Below are 20,464 nucleotides of genomic sequence, written 5' to 3'. Positions count from 1 at the left end.
GGATACCTCGTAAAATCGTGTCGGGCATCCCTTCGCCCAGCGTAGTGCAGCAGTTCGATGTGGCATTGACTCAAAAAGTCGTTGGAAGTCCCCTGCAGAAATACGGGCCATGTTGTCTCTATAGCTGGCCATAATTGCCAAAGTGTTGCCGAAGCAGGACTTTGTGCAAGAGCTGACCCGTCGTTTATGTACCATAAATGTTCGTTGGGATTCATATCGGGCGATCTGGGTGACTAAGTCAGCCGCTCGAACTGTCCGGATTGTTCCTCAAACCAGTCGCGAACAGCTGCGGCCTGGTGATATCGCTCATTGTCATCCAAAAAATGCAATCGTTGTTTGGGAACATGAAGTCCATGAATGGATGCAAATGGTTTCCAAGTAGCCGAACATAACCATTTCCAGTCAATGATCGGTTCAGTTGGACCAGATGACCCAGTGTATTCCATGTAATCAGAGCACACTACATTGTGGAACCACTACCGCTTGCTCAGTGCCTTGTTGACAACTTGATTCCATGGCTTCGTGGGCTCTGCGCCACACTCGAACCCTATCGTCAGTTGTTACCAACTGAAATAGGAACTCGTCTGATCAGGCCAAGGTTTTCCAGTTGTCTAGGCTCCAACCGATAAGGTCGCGAGGCCAGGAGAGGCGCTGCAGACGACGTCGTGCAGCTAACAAAGGCACTCGTGTCGGTCGTCTGCTGCCATAGCCCATTAACGCCAAATTTCCTCGCGCTGTCCTAATGGATACGTTCGCCGTACGTCCCACATTAATTTCTGCGGTCGTTTCGCGCAGTGTCGCTTGTCTATTAACACTCACAGCTCCACGCAAACGCCGTTGTTGTCGGTCGTTAAGTGAAGACCGTCGGCCACTGCGCTCTACGTGGTGAGAAGTAATGCCTGAAATTTGGTATTCTCAGCACACTGGGTTCCCTAACGATTTCCGAAATGGCATGTGCCATGCGTCTAACCCCAACTACCACTCCGTGATCGAGGTCTGTTAATCCCCGTTGTGCTATCATAATCACCTGAATAATCACATGAATCACCTGACTTTCGTCACAGGGTTATTTGGTAACCGTGACAGCGTTACGGAGATGTTTAACAAACTCAAGTGGCAGACTCTGCAAGAGAGGCGCTCTGCATCGCGGTGTAGCTTGCTCGCCAGGTTTCGAGAGGGTGCGTTTCTGGATGAGGTATCGAATATATTGCTTCCCCCTACGTATACCTCCCGAGGAGATCACGAATGTAAAATTAGAGAGATTAGAGCGCGCACGGAGGCTTTCAGACAGTCGTTCTTCCCGCGAGCCATACGCGAATGGAACAGGAAAGGGAGGTAATGACAGTGGCACGTAAAGTGCCCTTCGCCACACACCGTCGGGTGGCTTGCGGAGTATAAATGTAGATGTAGATGTAGACTTCAAATGACAGCTTCGCCAGTGCACTGCCCTTTTATACCCTGTGTACGTGATACTACCGCCATCTTTATATGTGCATGTCATTAACCCATGACTTTTGTCACCTCAGGGAGAAGTCATCTGACCTGTAACGTAAGACTTTGCGCTTTTTACCTTCCTGAAACGCGAAATGGTAGTGTTTGAACCGATTTTTCAATCACGTTTTTCGCTCAGTTAATGTTTTTAAGAAGTAGAGGAAGCTGAAAAGTACATTCTCGTCTAATTGTGTTCAGGATCGCGCTGCTTACAACAAAAGAAAAGGAGAGATAGCCTAAGCCGATTGTCAAAATAACTGTGGAAAAATAATGAAGTTCAGCAAATCTTATTTTTTAGTCAGATACTATTAACTGTTGCACAGAGAAAATGATTAAAACAGAAAATGAAGAAACAGTTATCAGTCAAAGGGGCTAATGGAGAATATTTTTTTCTACTGATAGTAGTAACTAGCAGGCAAAGGGGTTAGCAGGAAATAGTTTTTCCTACTGATAGTACTCTTATACCAAATAACTTTTTCTCGTGCTTTCAATCACTGCACTACGACGGACCAAAGCAAAATTACTACTGAGACAGTGCCAGTTTATTATCTTAATAAGTTCCAGTCACTCAAAGCAGACAGAACGCCACAGAAGCTTGTTTAGCTGCTAAATAGCGGAGTGAATAACGATTCCGGCAGTAATATTATTAGGTTACACTGGCCTGTGATTTTAAAACAGTTTATGTTTAGCAGTCACGGATCAGATATTTAGATACGGCCTGTTTGTTTTTATCACACAGTCATTCATTCAACGGTCAAGAACACCTACCGCTACGTGGAAGTGATACATTCGTATAATTACAGTTATTTTTTCACGGGTCTGGGTGTTCAAATGGGTGTGAATTCCTAACGGACCAAACTGCTGAGGTCATCGGTCCCTAGACTTACACACTACTTAAACTAATGTAAACTAACTTATACTAAGAAAAACACACACACCCATGGCAGAGGAAGGACTCGACCTCCGACAGGAGGGGCCGCGCATTCCGTGACACGGCGCCCTGGACCACGCGGGTACTCTGCGCGCCTCGTGGGTCTTTGCGCAGTCGTACACTTATCACAACCACATTAACACTAGGGATGGCAGTTATCTCTGAAACAACAGGTTTTCGGTTATATCACGCCAGTTTAACTTAACTGTTAAAAACGCTCAAAATGAACGGTTTCTGAAATAACCGATTTTCAATTTTTTAATCCTATTATTTCCTGAAATAAACGTAGAAATCGAGTAAAGATTGGTAAATTCTGACTCCCTCAGTTTCAAGATAAATAGAATCAAAATATTACATCAAATAGTCAAATAAAAGAAGAAGTAGTCTTTTCACCGTTTGTTGCTTTTCTCGAAAAGTGATAAGTGGTTGAATACTAGAAAAAGTCACCACTGTTTTCCTTTGATCCTAATTTCTGGGCTGCGACTGACTCTGCTCAGAAATTTACGCTATAATCGGGGATCATACAACCATTTGGGCACTACGAGTAGTCAGCAGCTAAAGGATCAAAACTGAGAATGAAGAAGTCGATGTTTCCTGTTAATTTGTCCGTTTTCAAGGGTTACAAGCAGACAAAGGTAATTTATGTAGACAAAGGCAGCAGATCAGCTACTTTCTATTTCTATTGTAGACTATGTTTTATGTCATCTCGTTGTCTCTGTAAAGCTGTACCATGGAAAGCGAGGAGAGGATGTTGTCTGGTGGCTGGTATCCTCTTTCTATAGCAGAAACTACACTCATAGATTAACTGGGTTCTTTATTCACAAGAATTCAAAGTTTACGTAAGATATTCGTTGTGGTACGAGCTCGTCTGTATTGTCCACTTTAGCCCCACTGCTGGTGAAATACGAAGTCCGCTATGTCCCCTTTTATGTTTGCTATGTGCTGCCTGACTCTGAGTTAGCGGCGGAGCTAACTGCTAGTGCGATTCCCACTGGGCTGAGACTGATGACGCTGGAACTTCCTCGTTGTGACAGCCTGCGACAGACTCCGAACAGACTTGAACACACTGGCCCTCCGGTCCGCGGCGGCGATCCAAAATACAGGCAGCCGAGAGGGCGTTGGCGGCGCGTTTCCTGCGAGTCTGTCGTGGGCCTCTGTCGATACTCTCGCAATCTGTATGCCACATGGTGTGCTGGCGCCAGCTTACGCCGGCACACTATGAATTGCTGTTAAGTTTTTAATTTATTACTGTTCCTTTCTGTGTCATAGACACAGCAGACAAATCCTTAATCTTTTAAAGCTAACGAATCTTTGTTCTGCATTGCCACCTCTCTTCGTAAGGATGCTTCCAGACTAGGCATTGTGGCATTCTTGCAATATAATGAATGTGCAGCGACGGCCGTGAGAAACCACTGTATAGACCAGGTGGAGGCAACTCTTGCACACTGCACGTCCGTGTGTACCTTATGCCACGACACACGACAACACGGCTATTATTGTCTTAGCAATGCTGTAGCAATTCTTATGACATGTGTTGGTTGCTTGTTTATGCTGGCACTGTTATTAAAACTGCACTGATCGCTTTTCCCATTTTCTGTAACAACTCAACATTCAAACCAGAGCGAATTTTACGAATAAAAATTACTTCCTTTTTAAAAAAAGATTTATTTATGAACGAAAAATTTTACCGGTACTGCTATGCCTAATTGATATTTCGGTTTTTTTACTCAGTGATTAGTAAAAAATTAAAAACACCTGTTATAACCGAGACCAAACAAATACCGAAAAATACAGGTTATTCAGAACTAAGATACTTCTGTCAATTCTAACCGGTCGGTTTTCCCATCTCTATTGACACTTGGCGCTGTGGATTATGGCAGCAACTGCAAACAGGAAATGCCTTGGTTGCCTCCGAGCGAGGTAGCGCAGTTGTTACCATGCTGGACTGGTATTCAGACCCACGTCCTGCCATCCTGGTTTAGGTTTCCCATGATTTCCCCAAATCGCTTAAGGCAGATGCCAGGATGGTTCCTTTGAAAGCGCACGGCCGATTTTCTTCGCCATTCTTTCCTAATCCGAGCTTGTGCTCCGTCTCTAATGACCTCGTTGTCGTCGGAACGTTAAACACTAATCTCCTCGTTGGTTGCTCACGTCAACCACAGCGCCGAGTGCTAACTATGTTTATCAGTTAACATCGGCTTGTACCATGAGTTAGGGGTCCCACATCATCATCGACATTATATTGCTTATATACATTAAATGGATCAAACAGGCAGGATCACATCGCACTTTGGCTTCATTCTGCATTTTCCAGCTAGTAAAGTTAAAGGTGGAAAATGGGCGGCACGTTTCGATAATTCGAACGGTTCAGCATACCGTATAACAGTGGTTACGGCGCTTTCTTCTTATTCAGTACAGCTGAACTCAAGTATGCACGACGTAGAATGACACTAATGTTTCATTTAATGTAAGTGCATGTGATCGGAACGTATTGACAGCTTACTTCAACTGTGAAGAGCTGACGATAAGAAAAAGATGGTCTAATCTCCAAGTGCAATAAAGCATGTACTTCTGAGGCTGATACTAGTGACAATGTTAAACAGGTACAAGCAAAAGTCTTATCAAGATCTACCGCTGCACTTAAAGCGATGTAATGGAAAATTAACCGAGTGTTGTCAGCTAAATAATCTGCAGAGTGGCTGCTGCATTCGGTCAGTAACGGTGATACGAATACACTGATGAAAAGATGAAGGTTTTTAATTCACAACCACTGTATTTAACAACAAAAGTAAGCCACAATCACAGATACGGACATTTATTAGGGTGGCGCATAAGTTCGTGGCCTTTATGTTTTGCACGTTGGTATTCTGGTTGCTAATGGTTATTTATCGACTGTTATTTTTTATTTGTAATCACTATAGCTATTTGAGTTTATATATTGTCATTTTGTCATTTGGAGATAGAGAGGGGGGCTGTAAACGCTAGAAAATGGAGTGACAAGCGGAGAAATCGGATTGAGTTCAGTAGAGGGGTGACAGCAGCAGAGGCAGCCGGAAACATTTGCCCCGTGTATTGGATACAGAGCACGGTAAGAAAATGGTTTTTTCGTTCTAAGGAGAATTGTTTCTGCATTAGTGACTCTCCAGGTCAAAAGTGATTTTTTCGTTTCAAGGAGGATTGTTTCTACACTAGTGACTTTCCACGTCAGGAAACTTTCGGGGTTTGATGAAGATCGTTTAAACGCATTATTCCACAACGATCCATGTCATTGTACTCGATAATTGGCAAATGTGATGAACTGTGCTAATTCCACAATCGTGCGTCATTTGCATGCAATGGAGAGGTTCAGAAATCTGCTGTATAGATACCGCAAGGTCTAAGCCAAAAGTACAAAGCTCAACGGCTGGCCACTTATGTGCATCTCTGCTTGCTCGTCATCAACTGGCTCGTGAACAACACAGATCATTCCTATCCTGTATCGGTAATGACGACGAGGAACGGTGAGTTGATGCTAACGTAAAGGAAAGAAAGCAGCAACTTCCCGCACAAAGACCTGCGCGCATCCACAGAAGACAATGTTGTCCATGTGGTGGAACAGCCACGTTGTGGTGTACCACGAATTGCTTCCCCGAGGTGTAACCATCACTGCTGACATTCACTGGCAACAACTGAGACGTCTTGCGGATGCAACCGAAAAAACGATGGTCAGGTTGACAGCGTGTAGTGATGCTACTCCACAATAACGTCCGCTCGCAGTCTGCTAGGCTGACAAAAAACTCTATACAGGAGTTGGGTTGGGCAGTCACTCCCCACCCACCATAAGATGGGTGCGGACTGACTGCTTGATCTTACGCCTTCACCTTTTCCCCTCTCTATTGAACAATCTTCAAGGAAGTTCCCTTCCGGATGAAAATGCGCTCCGAACAAGGCTCGACGAAATCTTCAACCTCAAAAAAAAAACAAAGCCTCCGTCATATGTATATGTTGTGTTTATTAAACTTATGGAAAAACGCACTGAACTTGTCCACCAATTCAATACTAAGCATATACATACGAATGTGTGTTGCTGTAGTACCTAATGACTAAACAAAAGAATTTTTTTGCTTTTATTCTTGCTTTAAGGAACCCGAAGACAGGTTTGATGCAGCCTCCACGCTTTACTATTCTGTGCAACTCTTTTCATGCATACTCGAGAACTTGTTTATTGTATTCCAACCTTGGTTTCTCTCTCTCTCTCTCTCTGCTATTTTTCCCCCGAACTACTCTCCGTTACCAAATTTACTATTTCTTGATGACTCAGAATGTGTCCTATCAACTTATCCTTTTTTAGTCAAGCTGTGCAATAAAGTTTGTTTCTCCCCAATTCTCTCTTCATTAGTTAATCAATCCATTGATCTAATTTTCAGATTTCTTCTGTAAGACGACCTTTCAAAGACTTATTCGCATCTTGTCTGCACTCTTTACCTTGCATATTTTATATCTATATACAGCTACATTTCAAACAAATACTTTTACTAAATGATTTGATAATATTTTTCTTTATTTTCAATATCGTCCGCTATTTTTCTGCACAAACCGAAGAACTCTTGTACTACTTTTCGTGTATCATTTCCTCATCTAAGTCCCTCAGCTTCAATTGATTTGTTTTAGTTTTGTTGACGATCATATTACAACCTCTGTCCATACTATTCAACTGAGCTTCCAAGATCTTTGTCGTCTCTCATAGCATTATAACGTGATTACAAAAATTAATCTTTGTATTCCTTCCCATAAAATTTGACTCATTTTCCAAATTTCTCCTTTGTTTTCTTTACTCCTTGCTCAGTGTATGGATTGAATAACATTGTAAATAGGCTACAACCTTGTCTCAGTCCCTTCTAAGCTACTGCACCCCTCTCATGTCCTTCGATTCTTATAAATCAGGTCTTGTTTCGGCACAAACTGTAAACATTCTTTTACTCCGTGTTTATCCGTGATAAGTTCAGAATTTCAAAAAATGCAATCCTCTCAAAACTGTAAAAGCTTTCGCTAAACCTTTTTTTTTTTCATCAGTCTTCTGACTGGTGCTGGTGACTGGTTTGATGCGGCAACCTACGTCCTCAATTATTTGCTGGATGTATTCCAATCTCTCTCTTTCTCTACAGTTTTTGCCCTCTACAGCTCCCTCTAGTTCCATGAAAGTCATTCCGTCATGTCCCTTCTCCTCATCAGTGTTTTCCACAGATTCCTTTCCTCTTCGATTCTGCGCAGAACCTCCTCATTCCTTACCTTATCAGTCCACCTAATTTTCAACATTCGTCTCTAGCACCACATCTCAAATACTTTGATTCTCTTTTGTTCCGGTTTTCCCACAGTCCATGTTTCATTACCATACAATGCTGTACTCCAGACGTACATTCTCAGAAATTTCTTTCTCAAGTTAAGGCCGATATTTGATATTACTAGCCTTCTCTTGGCCAGGAATGCCCTTTTTTGCATTGCTAGTCTCCTTTTGATGTCCTCCTTGCTCCATCCGTCATTGATTATTTTACTTCCTAGGTAGCAGAATTCACCACCTTTCTAGGAGCGCCTATATAACCGCATGGTACCACTCTACCGCGACGTCGGAGCCAATGACTTGCTCCATCTGTAGCCTCCCCCATCATCCACTCGTGCGAAGTGCGTCGTTCATTGGGCCAAACAGTTGGAAGTCGGCAGGTGTGAGATCCGGGCTGCAAGGTGGATGAGGAAGAACATTCCAATGAAGTTTCCTGAGCCCCTCTCGGGTGGGCACACTTGTGTCAGGTCTTGCGTTGTCACGGAGATGGAAAAGTTCGTTTGCATTTTTGTGGCGCCGAGAACCCTGAAGCTGTTTCTTCAATTTCATGAGGGCAGCCAGTACACTTCCGAGTTGATCGTTGCACCGTGAAGGAGAACATCAAACAAAAATCTCTTCAGAGTCCTAGAAGACCGTTTTCATGTTGTTCTGGAAGGTAAGTAATGAGCAGTCCGGCTGATCTCTGTCCCGTTCCTAGTAGTTCGACAAGCCTGGAAGAGGTTACACTTGGCCTCAGGAGAACAACTAAGGGGCTGCTCAGTTAGTTAGTTACGTGTTCCATAGGTCATTTGAACGATTCTTCTATCGAAATGATGTGGAACGAGTCAGCTTACAGAATAATACACGATTAGTGTTAACATTAATTAACAGTTTATTTTTTAGGCCTGCTTATGCAACTGCACTTTAGTTATTTCCCTTACGGACTACCAGTTTTTAAATATAAATTCGTCAGTGGGGTAGAAGGACTTGTCCATGAAAAATGATTTTAGATTGGATTTAAAACTTTGCTTTGCTTACTGTCAGACATTTTATATTACTGGCCAAATGATCAAAAATGTTTGTTGCTGCATATTCAACTCCTCTTAGAGTTACTGACAGCTATAATAATGGACAATAAAGGCCATTTCTTTCCTCTAGTGTTGTAGGTATAGACATTATTATTATTCTCAAATTGCAGTGGATTATTTATGACTAATTCCATTAGTGAACGTATGTTCCTTGAAAAGGAACCTCGATGAGACCCCCGGATGAGCGCCACATATTATTCTTACTGCTCGCTTTTATGCAATCAATGATTTTTTTCTAAGTGATGAGTTACTGTAGAAAATTATTCCGTAAGACAGTATTGAGTGGAAATATGCAAAATATGACAGGAGGAAGATTCGTTTGCTTCCAAGACCAGTACTTATAGGAAGAGTGGAAGTAGCTGAACTTAATTTTGTGAGAATTTCAGTAATATGCTTCCAGTTCACGTTCTCATCAATATGTACATTCACACCCAAAGATTTGTAATGTTCTGCCCTGTTTGCAGACTCCTCTTCTTGTCAGTTGTTGGTATGAATCTATTTGTCAAAGAGCATCAGTATCCTACATCGTTCCATCTTAGTCGATGGGTCGACAAATGAGACTTGTCCACCAACTACGGTCCTTAAGCCTCTCTCTCTCTTCGCTGCTGTCTCAGGTAAGTCCTCTCTGCTCGATGTCCGATTTCACCACATCCTTGTACGCAATATTTGGTCTATTATTTCTAAGTTTTAAGTCATACATTACTCTAGTTAGCCTGTTAGCATCCACGCATACCTTCTCAGCTGGTGCGAGATTATTTTGAGCATTTTTCTAGATTCCCACATTGAAGATTCTATCTCTCCGTGTCATATCGATCACGCTACGGACAAACCTCATCTCAGTTGCTTGAATTCTTTTGGTGTCTTTACTTCACAGGATAGACGTGCTTCTTGTATGTCTAGAAGATTTGCAAAATTCTGATGCGGCAGATGTTTCGTGCTGCTGGGAACACAATGTAACCACAGGGATGGAGAATTTAAAAATCAAGGGTTACAGCCTAGCATGATTTTTGTGTTGAGTTAACAGGGGAAAAGGAGGTGTTGCTTTCATGTAAGAGTTTGACACAAGGCCAAAAATATTGAAACAAACAGGTATTTATAGATCAGAACCTACAAGCATTTGCTTGTGAACTGTAACTGCAGAATACGTCTCTGGTAATTGTCACAGTCTACAGATCTGCTATACGAAACTTTCAGCTACTCATGAAAAATCTAGCTGCGTTATTGAACAACCTGTCAAACAAAAATAAACAGTTCGTACTTTTTGGAGATTTCAGGCTGAATTTCTTAAAAGTCACAGAAAGTAAAAATTCAATTTCAGTAATTCGTTTCCAAGGTCGTGTGCAGCAAGATAGTAGGGCACTAACTGACAAAATATTCATAGAAAGTGCTTAGGATGAAACAATTAATTTGTATCCAATTTTTAAGGGGCTTTCTGATCATGATGCACAATTAATGAAAATAAACAATATGGTGGTACCTTGTAGCCCTGAATCGGGTTCATACAAAGGAGTGAGGCTTATCAACGAGAACACGATACAGTGTTTTGAGAGTAGGCTAAACGAGATGGTATGGGGATGAGATACGTGTACAAAGAGGATTAGTGTCAAATTCCATTTATTCCATGGTAAATTTGTGTCAGCATTTGAAAGTACCTTAGCTAAAGACGGTCATTAAAAAATAAATAAGCCGTGGATAACTGAGGCAATTAAAATCTCATATAAGAGGAAGAGGGCAATTTATATAAAAACCAGAATAATTGAAGATACGACATTACTTGCACACTGTAAAAAAATACTATAATTTCTTTATGAAAGTCATTGACATGTCCAGATATATACACGTCCTGACAGAAATTAACAGTGTAGATAATAAGATTAAAACTGTACGTGGTACTGTGAAACAGGAGATAGGACAGTCAGTCATTGAGTGTACAAGTTAACATGACATTTAAGCTAAATGATAATGTTGTGACTATTAATTAACAAGTTGCGAGTACTTTTAACAATCACTTTGTAAATGTAGCAGCAAAAATAGGATTAAATGGTTCATTTGAGAATAAAAATAAAATACAAAACATGTCATTTTACAGAACTGTAAGCAACCAAAAGTAACGCCGATACCCTTCACTAAAGTTAACAGAATTATAAAAATTTTAAAACAAAAAAGATCTGATGTTGCGTTCATGGAATTTCAAACAGAATTCTGAAAAGTAGTTCTAACCTAATAAATAATGTCCTTTGCTACTTTTGTAATGCATCGCTGGCGCAAGGAATTTTTCTGGACACATTAAAATATGCAGTTGTTAAACCAGATTGTACGAAAGGTGACAGAAAGAACGTAAATAATTATCACTAAATTTCCTTTGCATTCCAAAAATGTTGCTCGAGTGTGAACGCTACTGGAGGCCAGGCCTTTCTGGAATGTTATTGTCTACAAACTATGGCTTCATAGATTCTGTCATGCTGATAAAAACAATCATCGCCTTCGAGCTGTTCCTCTACTGTACGCAAAACACAATGATATAAAATGTGTTCATACCTTTACGTATATACTGTCTGCTTAAGCGTAATAAGGGGACCACGTCCTAGCCACGGAAAACACTTCCGTAACAAACACCACATCCTCCGTACGTCTTTGATGGCACTAGATTTTATGGCAGGTAGATTCCCCAGTCATTCGCCAAACCCAAACAGTTCCATCGGATTGCCGCGGAGTACAGTGTCATTCATCATTTAAAATTATTCGTTTCCAGTGTTCCACTGTCCTGTAGCGTCGCTACTTACGCCACCTCAAGCGTCGCTTGGCACTGCCCACAGAAATGTGTGGCTCATGCAGAGCTGCTCGACCACTGTAGCCCATCCTTTTTATTTCCCTACGCACATTCATTGTGCTCTCTAGACTGCTGCAACCCTTCGGAACTTACGAGTGCTTCCTTCCGCTGATTCCATGCGATGTTTTGCAGCCTCCCTCAGCAATGCTTGGAGGTCACTTTCTGTTTGAATTTGACTTAGTTGTGGTTCTTCCTTCGCGTTTTCAAAAATGTTCAAATGTGTGCGAAATCTTACGGGACTTAACTGCTAAGGTCATCAGTCCCTAAGCTTACACACTATTTAACTTAAATTATCCTAAGGACAAACGCACACACACCCATGCCCGAGGGAGGACTCGAACCTCCGCCGGGACCAGCAGCACAGTCCATGACTGCAGCGCCCCATACCGCTCGGCTAATCCCGCGCGGCTTCGCGTTTCCAATTCAGTATCGCGTCATCAGTAGTCCACTAATACAGCTCTGGAAGGGTTGACATGTCACTGACGGATTTGTTACTCACGTGATATCCAATAAGTAGTTCACGTCCGAAACCACTGAAGTCTCCTGACCGACCCACTCTGCTGCCACTGACACTACAGTATTTCCTGCCTCCTGGGGGTCCGCCACTTGTGGCGTCTAGTGGTCAGTTCTGCATTACGTTGGCGTGTTCGCATACTTTTGATGAAGTAGTGTAGTTTAGTAGTAGTTCTGGGTCGGTCTCCTGTAAATCAGACTTACCACATCTCTGCAGACTTTTTTTTTTTTTTTTTTTTTTTTTTTTTTTTTTTTTTTTTTTTTTTCAAGTGTGTTCTGCCGAGCCTCTCGGGGTCCGCTACGAATTCCCTCCTTCAATCAATCACTCCGTATCGGAGCAATAGACACAATGTCCTCAATCATTTGATCGATATGTTCTAATCTCTGACTTCGCCTTCTACGTATATTTGCGCTCTGTGGCTTCCTCTACTACCCATGCGAGTTATTCCCAAGTTTTACACAGGATCTATCGGCCTCTCCCATCCTCTGGTTGGTGTTTTCGACATGGCTATTTCCTCGCCAATTCTACGCAGGAAGTCCGTATTTCTTATCCACCCATCTAATTTTCCTTTTGTGACACCAAACCTCAAACACTTGGTTCTCCTCTTTTCCGGTCTTGTCACTATCTATAATTCACCTCCGTCCAAAGCTGTTCTCCAGATGTGTCTTCTCAGCAATTTCTTTCTCAGATTAAGGCCTATGTTTGATAATACAAGTCTGCTTTTTATGTTGTCCTTGCCTCGTCCGTCATGAGTTATCAGATACGCCCCAAACATTAGTGGAACGCCATTTCACGTATCTCTTTCAAAATGTTTCCTCTTCTTTGGCTGTTCGAATAGAAATATGAAACTGATGGGACGGCAGTTTTTTTTTTTTTTTTTTTACTCGGCTCACAAAATATGAGAATCTTCCTGTAAGACAATGTGTTCCCTACTTCAGTCTTTGCCATCAGAGTTCCACTTATGCCCCCATTTTAAAAAAAGTCCGGCTGATACGCTCTCGGAGTCCAACCAAGAGGTTATGTCACTCTTTATATTATCGCACTTGAGTGATGGAATGAGCTCAGTGGAAAATAACTGTGAATGATATTTGACTCCAGAGGTAATTAGGTCTACATCAAACATTTATATCTACACGCATACTCTGCAAATGACATTCAAGTTCCCGGCAAAGGGTTCATCGAACCACCTGCACAATAATTCTCTATTATTCCAATCTCAATCAGCACACGGAAAAAACGAACATCTGTATCTTTCCGTGCAAGCTGTGACTTTTTATTTTTTTTTTATTTGATGATCGCTTCACTCTACGTAGATCGGAGACAACAAAATATTTTCGCACTCAAAGGAGAAAGTTGGTGATTGAAATTTCGTGAGAAGATTCCGCCTCGACGAAGAATGTTTGAAAGATGTCCGCCCCAATTCTTGTATCATGTCAGTGACAGTCTCTCCCCTATTTCTCGATAATACAAAACGTGCTGCTCTTCTTTGAACTTTCTCCATGTATTCCGTCAATCATATCTGATAAAGATACCTCACCGCGCAACATTACTCCAAAAGAGAATGGAGAAGCGTAATGTAGGCTGTCTCTTTAGTAAATCGGTTGCATCTTCTAACTGTTCTGCCAATAAAACGCAGTCTTCGGTTCGCCTTCCCCACAATATTATCTGTGTGTTCTTTCGAGTTTAAATTGTTCGTAATTGTAATTCCTACGTGTTTTGTTGAATTTACGGCCTTTAGACAATGGAGTGCGTTTTTCAGCTAAGAATACAGACTCACGCTACCAATGCGATATCTTTTCACGTCGTCCTCGTAATGAGAGAATCTTTTCAGTATGCTCACGAATGCGGAAACTGTTATACTGTTACGTGTAACATGCAGAGCAATTTGCTACAGGAAGTCAAAGCGCTAAACTACTCAAAGCTGGGCCATATTGCTGCAAACTGAATTGCAACTGATATACAAAAATTAGAGTACCGGTACTTACAATACTATATCGCGGGCTAAGAGAACCCTGTACAACACTTAAAAATTCCTTCTACTTTCTTCGTGGGGTAATATATATGGGGCAGTAAAATTTAAACGAGACAGATCGAAAAAGTTAGTAAACTGTTTATTATTTCGAAGGTAATCGCCATAATTGTTAAAACATTTACCCCACTGCGAGACAACATGTCAATGCCTCTCTGGAAAAATGTTTGTTTCTCTAAAGAACCAGATTGTACCCAGTCGTGCACCTCTTCGTCCGAAGAAAATCAATGGCCACGAATGTCTTTTTTCAGGGCTCCAAAAATATGGAAATCTCATGGACAAAGATTGGAACTGAATGGAGCATCTTCCGCGTACTCGAAATAACCTTGGCAGCATGTGGACGCGTCCACATGTTGCCAATGTTTTTTCGACTACGCTGCAGAAGCAGAATGTACTGTAACTTGTAATTCTTCGGTTCACTGGCAGTGTTTGTTGTTCCAATGGAACGAAAGTAATGTTTGCATGTGAATCACTTCACTGGTTGTATTGACATGCTACTACTTCATTGCTCTACTATCATCAAGGACATAACATCAGCCGTTTAGTGCAATCACAGATCGTGCAAGCACGTAGCATCTGCCAACCGCACGTTTGTTTACTGTGCCGCTGTGCTGTACCTGAAACCAAGTCCATGATGAACACTAAACGGTTGATGCTGCGTGCTTGATGCTGGTAGGGCAATGAGGTTAGTCGCATGTCAACACAAGCAATGAAGTGAACCATGTGTCAACATTACATACGATCCAATGGTACAACAAACGCTGGCGGTGAACCTAAGAATTACAATTTATTGAACATTCCATACGGTCCAAGAGGGTATTTCGAACGTTTCGTGCAATGCTGGTACGTTCCGTTTCTGTGTGTTTCCCCGATTAATGTGATTATGAAAAGAAGTCGGAAATGAGCTTTAACACGGAAATAAAGCTTTATCGACACGTGTGCATGTAGCATATTTCGTTCCTCTATTGTGTGAAACTTTTCCTGAAAATTTGGCCATAACCTTTTGCTAAACTATGTATGGTTCCTGAACTATTCTATGCTCTGTACCTTCCTCGCACAGCCTTCGGGTCATTCCAAGACGCTGGCCCGCGAATTCCGGCGGCTATTACCAGCATTAAATTAACATAACTGCAGGTATATTTGTACAACATCAATTCCCAATCCCCACAAACACGACCCCCCATTGCTTCCTACTGCAGAACTTAGTCACAACGGTATTTTACCTTTTTCCTGTGGTCAAAGAAGTCTCGTCACGGCTACCTGATGCCATATTTAGTGTTTCAGCTGCAAAACCATTGTAGTAGACTGTGAAGATCACGGTTTTGCTATCTGTACTTGTGTTCATCAATAGCTTATCTACGGACCCAAATGCATCAACAGATAAGAGAAAATACAATTTTCCGCGCTGGAAGAGAGAAAAAAATGTATGAAAAATGAAGTCCTCCAATTCAAATAGTGGCATCTTCCCAAACGGCATGCGGCTTAACACAGCACAACATGCTGTCATAGAATTACGAATTCTGAAGTCTAGTTGCCAAACCTGGACATCAATGTGTTAAACTGCGGGAGGGGGGGGGGGGGTGATGGGAGAGTTTGGTAAGATTTACCTTCGTTCAGTTCTACGCTGCCAGTCGAACGATCGGGCAGTTTGTGATTTTTTTTGCCGTTTTTTCATTAGTGCTCTCGTCGAATGATGCCACAGGTTACACTTCACCCAAATATCCCAAAAATACAGCTTTCAAAACCCATTTATTAAACCGGAATTATGCCAGTGAAGTTAGAAAATAGAATACATGAAAATAGTGCAATAATTCCGTTACCATGATCAGATTCCTTTTGTAAACAGACTGTTTTTATAATTGGCATAAGTTAAATATGTGTTCCCTGTGTCTCCTATTTGAGGAGTATTAATAGAGGCATTTTCACTGGTTATTTTTATTAACAGTCGACAAGAATTTGTCAAGTTTCCTGAAATCAAAAAAGGCAATTTTAGAATTTGGCTGTCTGTAGCATAAATTTCTTCTAACTCCCTTGCATAGACGTGCGGAATACATCGTGCTATCTGCATTACACTTTTCTGTTGTGATGTAGCTTCAAAACTCCCAGGATTAGCTGATCGCTAGACTATGATGAAATAACAGCATATGCAGGAAACTGACTTCCCTCAAGAAATTTATAGTAGTTCAGGACCTATGCATATAAAAGCAGTATTAAATTTGTTTGAATGTACATTAAGAGGGGAACAAACAAACTTGAGTCCACTCTTATACCCTCAAATCTGTCAGCTAACTTAACAAAATAAAATAAGGGAAATTTTTACGAAATTTAAATGGTCTGAGAATTAATGTATAAAATATTTCATCTTAACGTATTGTTGTGCTTTCTAAAACTGTTCTTGGATTTTACATCTCTGGTGTTTCCGAAGCTATGGTGGATTTAATTTTATGATTTATATTACAGTAATATTTATTCAGGTAATGCTGTTGGATTACAGCCGCACGTACAAAACGTGATCTTTAGTCATCCAGCATCTTCTGACTAAACGTTACTTTTCAAAATTATGTTTTAATTGAATCTGAATATTCAAAAACAGCTTCCTTTGTTCATATGTGACACAATTTTGAAATTATCTAAAAGTGGTTCGCTACTAGGGCTTTAGTTTTCGCTCGTCAGTTCTTGGCAGCAAAGTATGCTATCACGAATTAAACTGATTCCAACATTAGAGATATGGATTTCCCACAATAATCCTAAAAGACAATTTCGGGAGGATTCTTTTAATAGTTTCCACAACGGAGTTCTATCTCAAAAACTGGCAGAAAACCCAAAGAGATTCTGGTTTTATGTGGGTGCAACGATCGCAAGATGCAATAAATACGTCCATTGGTGGTGATTTTGTTGATGACAGTGCCCCTAAAGTAGATTTCCTAAATACAGTTTCCCGAGATTCCTCCGCAACAAAAGATGAAGTAATTATTCCAGAATTCGAATCAAGAATAACTGCCAACATGAGTAACTTAGAAACAGATACCCTCGATGTAGCGAAGCAGCTTAAAAAACTTAAGAAAGGCAAGGCTTCCGTCCAGACCGTATATAAGTCAGGTTCCTTTCGGAGTGTGCTGACACAATAGCTCCATACCTAGCAACCATATACAACCGCTTTCTAGTCAAAAGAGCCGTACCTAAAGACTGGAAAGTTGCAGAGTTCGCACCACTTTCCAAGAGTGGAAATAGAAGTAATCCGCTGAATTACAGACCCATGTAACTAATGTAGGTCTTCAGCAGGATTCTGGAACATGTAAAGTGCTCTAACATTATGAACCACCTGGAAGGAAACGAAATAGCTCACACGGATTCAGAAAATATCGTTCTTGCGAAACACAGCTAGCTCTTTATTCTCACGAAGCAATGAGTGCTGTCGGCAGAGGGCGTCAAATATTATATTTATTAGAATTACAGAAGGCGTTCAACACCGTTCCTTGTAAGCGACTTCTACTTAAATTGCGTGCTATGGGATATCGCCTCAGCTATGTGACCGTACTCGTGATTTCCTGCCAGAAACAACTAACAGAAAGTCATCGAGTAAAACAGAAGTAATATTTGGCGTTCCCCAAGGAAATGCTATACGTCCGCTCCTGTTCCTGATCTACGTAAACAATTTAGGAGACAATTTGAGTAGACCTCTTAGAATGTTTCCAGATGATGCTGCCATTTACGCTCTTACGAAATAATCATCATATGGTCAAAATAAACTGCAAAATGATTTAGAAAAGGCATCTGTGTGGTGCTGAAAGTGCCAACTGACTCTGAGTAATAAAAAAATGTGAAGTCATCCACAACAGCACATGAGTACTGAAAATAATCTGCTAAATTTCGGTTACACGATAAATCGTACAATCCTAAAGACGAAATTCAACTAGATGCTTAAGAATTACAATTACGAAAAACTTAAATTGGAACCATCAGATAGATAAAGTTGTAGGGAGAGCAAACCAAAGACTGCGATTTATTGACAGAACACTTAGAAAATGTAAGAAGTCTGCCAAAGAGACTGCTGACACTACGCTTGTCCGCTCTCTTCCGGGGTATTGTTGTGCGATGTGGAATACGCATCAGATAGGATTGACGGAGGAGACTGAAAAATTTAAAAGAAGGGTAGCTCGTTTTGTAGTACCGCGAAATAACGGATATAGCGCCACGGATGTTATACACGGTGGTCCATTGATCGTGACCGGGCCAAATATCTCACGAAATAAGCGTCAAACCAAAAAACTACAAAGAACGAAACTTGTCTAGCTTGAAGGGGGAAACCAGATGGCGCTATGGTTGGCCCGCTAGATGGCGCAGACATAGGTCAAACGGATATCAACTGTGTTTTTTTAAATAGGAACCCCCATTTTTTACTACATATTCGTGTAATACGTAAAGAAATATGAATGTTTTAGATGGACCACATTTTTCGCTTTGTGATAGATGGCGCTGTAATAGTCACAGACATATGGCTCACAATTTTAGACGAACAGTTGGTAACAGGTAGGTTTTTTAAATTAAAATACAGAACGTAAGTACGTTTGAACGTTTTATTTCGGTTGTTCCAATGTGATACATGTACCTTTGTGAACTTACCACTTCTGAGAACGCATGCTGTTACAGCGTGATTACCTGTAAATACCACATTAATGCAATAAATGCTCAATATGATGTCCGTCAACCTCAATGCATTTGGCAATACGTGTAACGACATTCCTCTGAACAGCGAGTAGTTCGCCGTCCGTAATGTTCGCAAATGGATTGACAATGCGCTGACGCATGTTGTCAGGCGTTGTCGGTGGATCACGATAGCAAATATGCTTCAACTTTCCACACAGAAAGAAATCCGGGGACGTCAGATCCAGTGGACGTGGGGGCCAATCCACCTGTCATGAAATATGTTATTCAATACCGCTTCAGCCGCAAGCGAGCTATGTGCCGGACATCCATCATGTTGGAAGTACATCGCCATTCTGTCATGCAATGAAACATCTTGTGGTAACATCGGTAGAACATTACGTAGGAAATCAGCATACATTGCACCAGTTAGATTGCCATCGATAAAATGGGGCCGGCCGCGGCGGCCGTGCGGTTCTAGGCACTTAAGTCCGGAACCGCGTGACTGCTACGGTCGCAGGTTCGTATCCTGCCTCGGGCATGGGTGTGTGTGATGTCCTTAGGTTAGTTAGGTTTAAGTAGTTCTACGTTCTAGGGGACTGATGACCTCAGATATTGAGTCCCATAGTGCTCAGAGCCATTTGAACCTTTTTTTTTTTTTTTTTTTTATATAAAATGGGGGCCAATTATCCTTCCTCTCATAATGCCACACCATACATTAACCCACCAAGGTCGCTAATGCTCCATGTGTCGCATCCATCGTCGATTTTCTGTTGCCCAATAGTGCATACTGTTCCGGTTTACGTTTCCGCTGTTGGTGAATGACGCTTCGTCGCTAAATAGAACGTGCAAAAAATTTGTCATCGTCCCGTAATTTCTCTTGTGCCCAGTGGCAGAACAGTACACGACGTTCAAAATCGTCGCCATGCAATTCTTGGTGCATAGGAACATGGTACGGGTGCAATCGATGTTGATGTAGCATTCTCAACACTGACTTTTTGAGATTCCCGATTCTCACGCAGTTCGTCTGCTACTGATGTGCGGGGTAGCCGCGACAACAGCTAAAACACCTACTTGGGCATTATCATTTGTTGCAGGTCGTGGTTGACGTTTCACTTGTAGCTCAACACTTTTCCTTAAATAACGTAACTATCCGGCGAACGGTCCGAATACTTGGATGATGTCATCCAGGATACCGAGCAGCATACATAGCACACGCCCGTTGGGCATCTTGATCACAATAGCAATACACCAACACGATATCGACCTTTTCCGCAATTGGTAAACGGTCCATTTTAACACGGGTTATGTATCACGATGCAAATACCGTCCGCACTGGCGGAATGTTACGTGATACCACGTACATATACGTTTGTGACTATTACAGCGCCATCTATCACAAAGCGAAAAAAGTGGTCCAACTAAAACATTCATATTTCTTTACGTACTACACGAATATGTAATAAAAATGGGGGTTCCTATTTTAAAAAACGCAGTTGATGTCCGTTTGACCTATGGCAGCGCCATCTAGTGGGCCAACCATAGCGCCATCTGGTTTCCCCCTTCAAGCTAGACGAGTTTCGTTCTTTGTAGTTTTTTCGTTTAATGCTTATTTCGTGAGATATCTGGCCCTGTCACTAT

Source organism: Schistocerca serialis, chromosome 1 (assembly GCF_023864345.2).
Source record: "Schistocerca serialis cubense isolate TAMUIC-IGC-003099 chromosome 1, iqSchSeri2.2, whole genome shotgun sequence".
Taxonomy (NCBI): domain Eukaryota; kingdom Metazoa; phylum Arthropoda; class Insecta; order Orthoptera; family Acrididae; genus Schistocerca; species Schistocerca serialis.
This window is presented reverse-complemented; position numbering follows the sequence as displayed.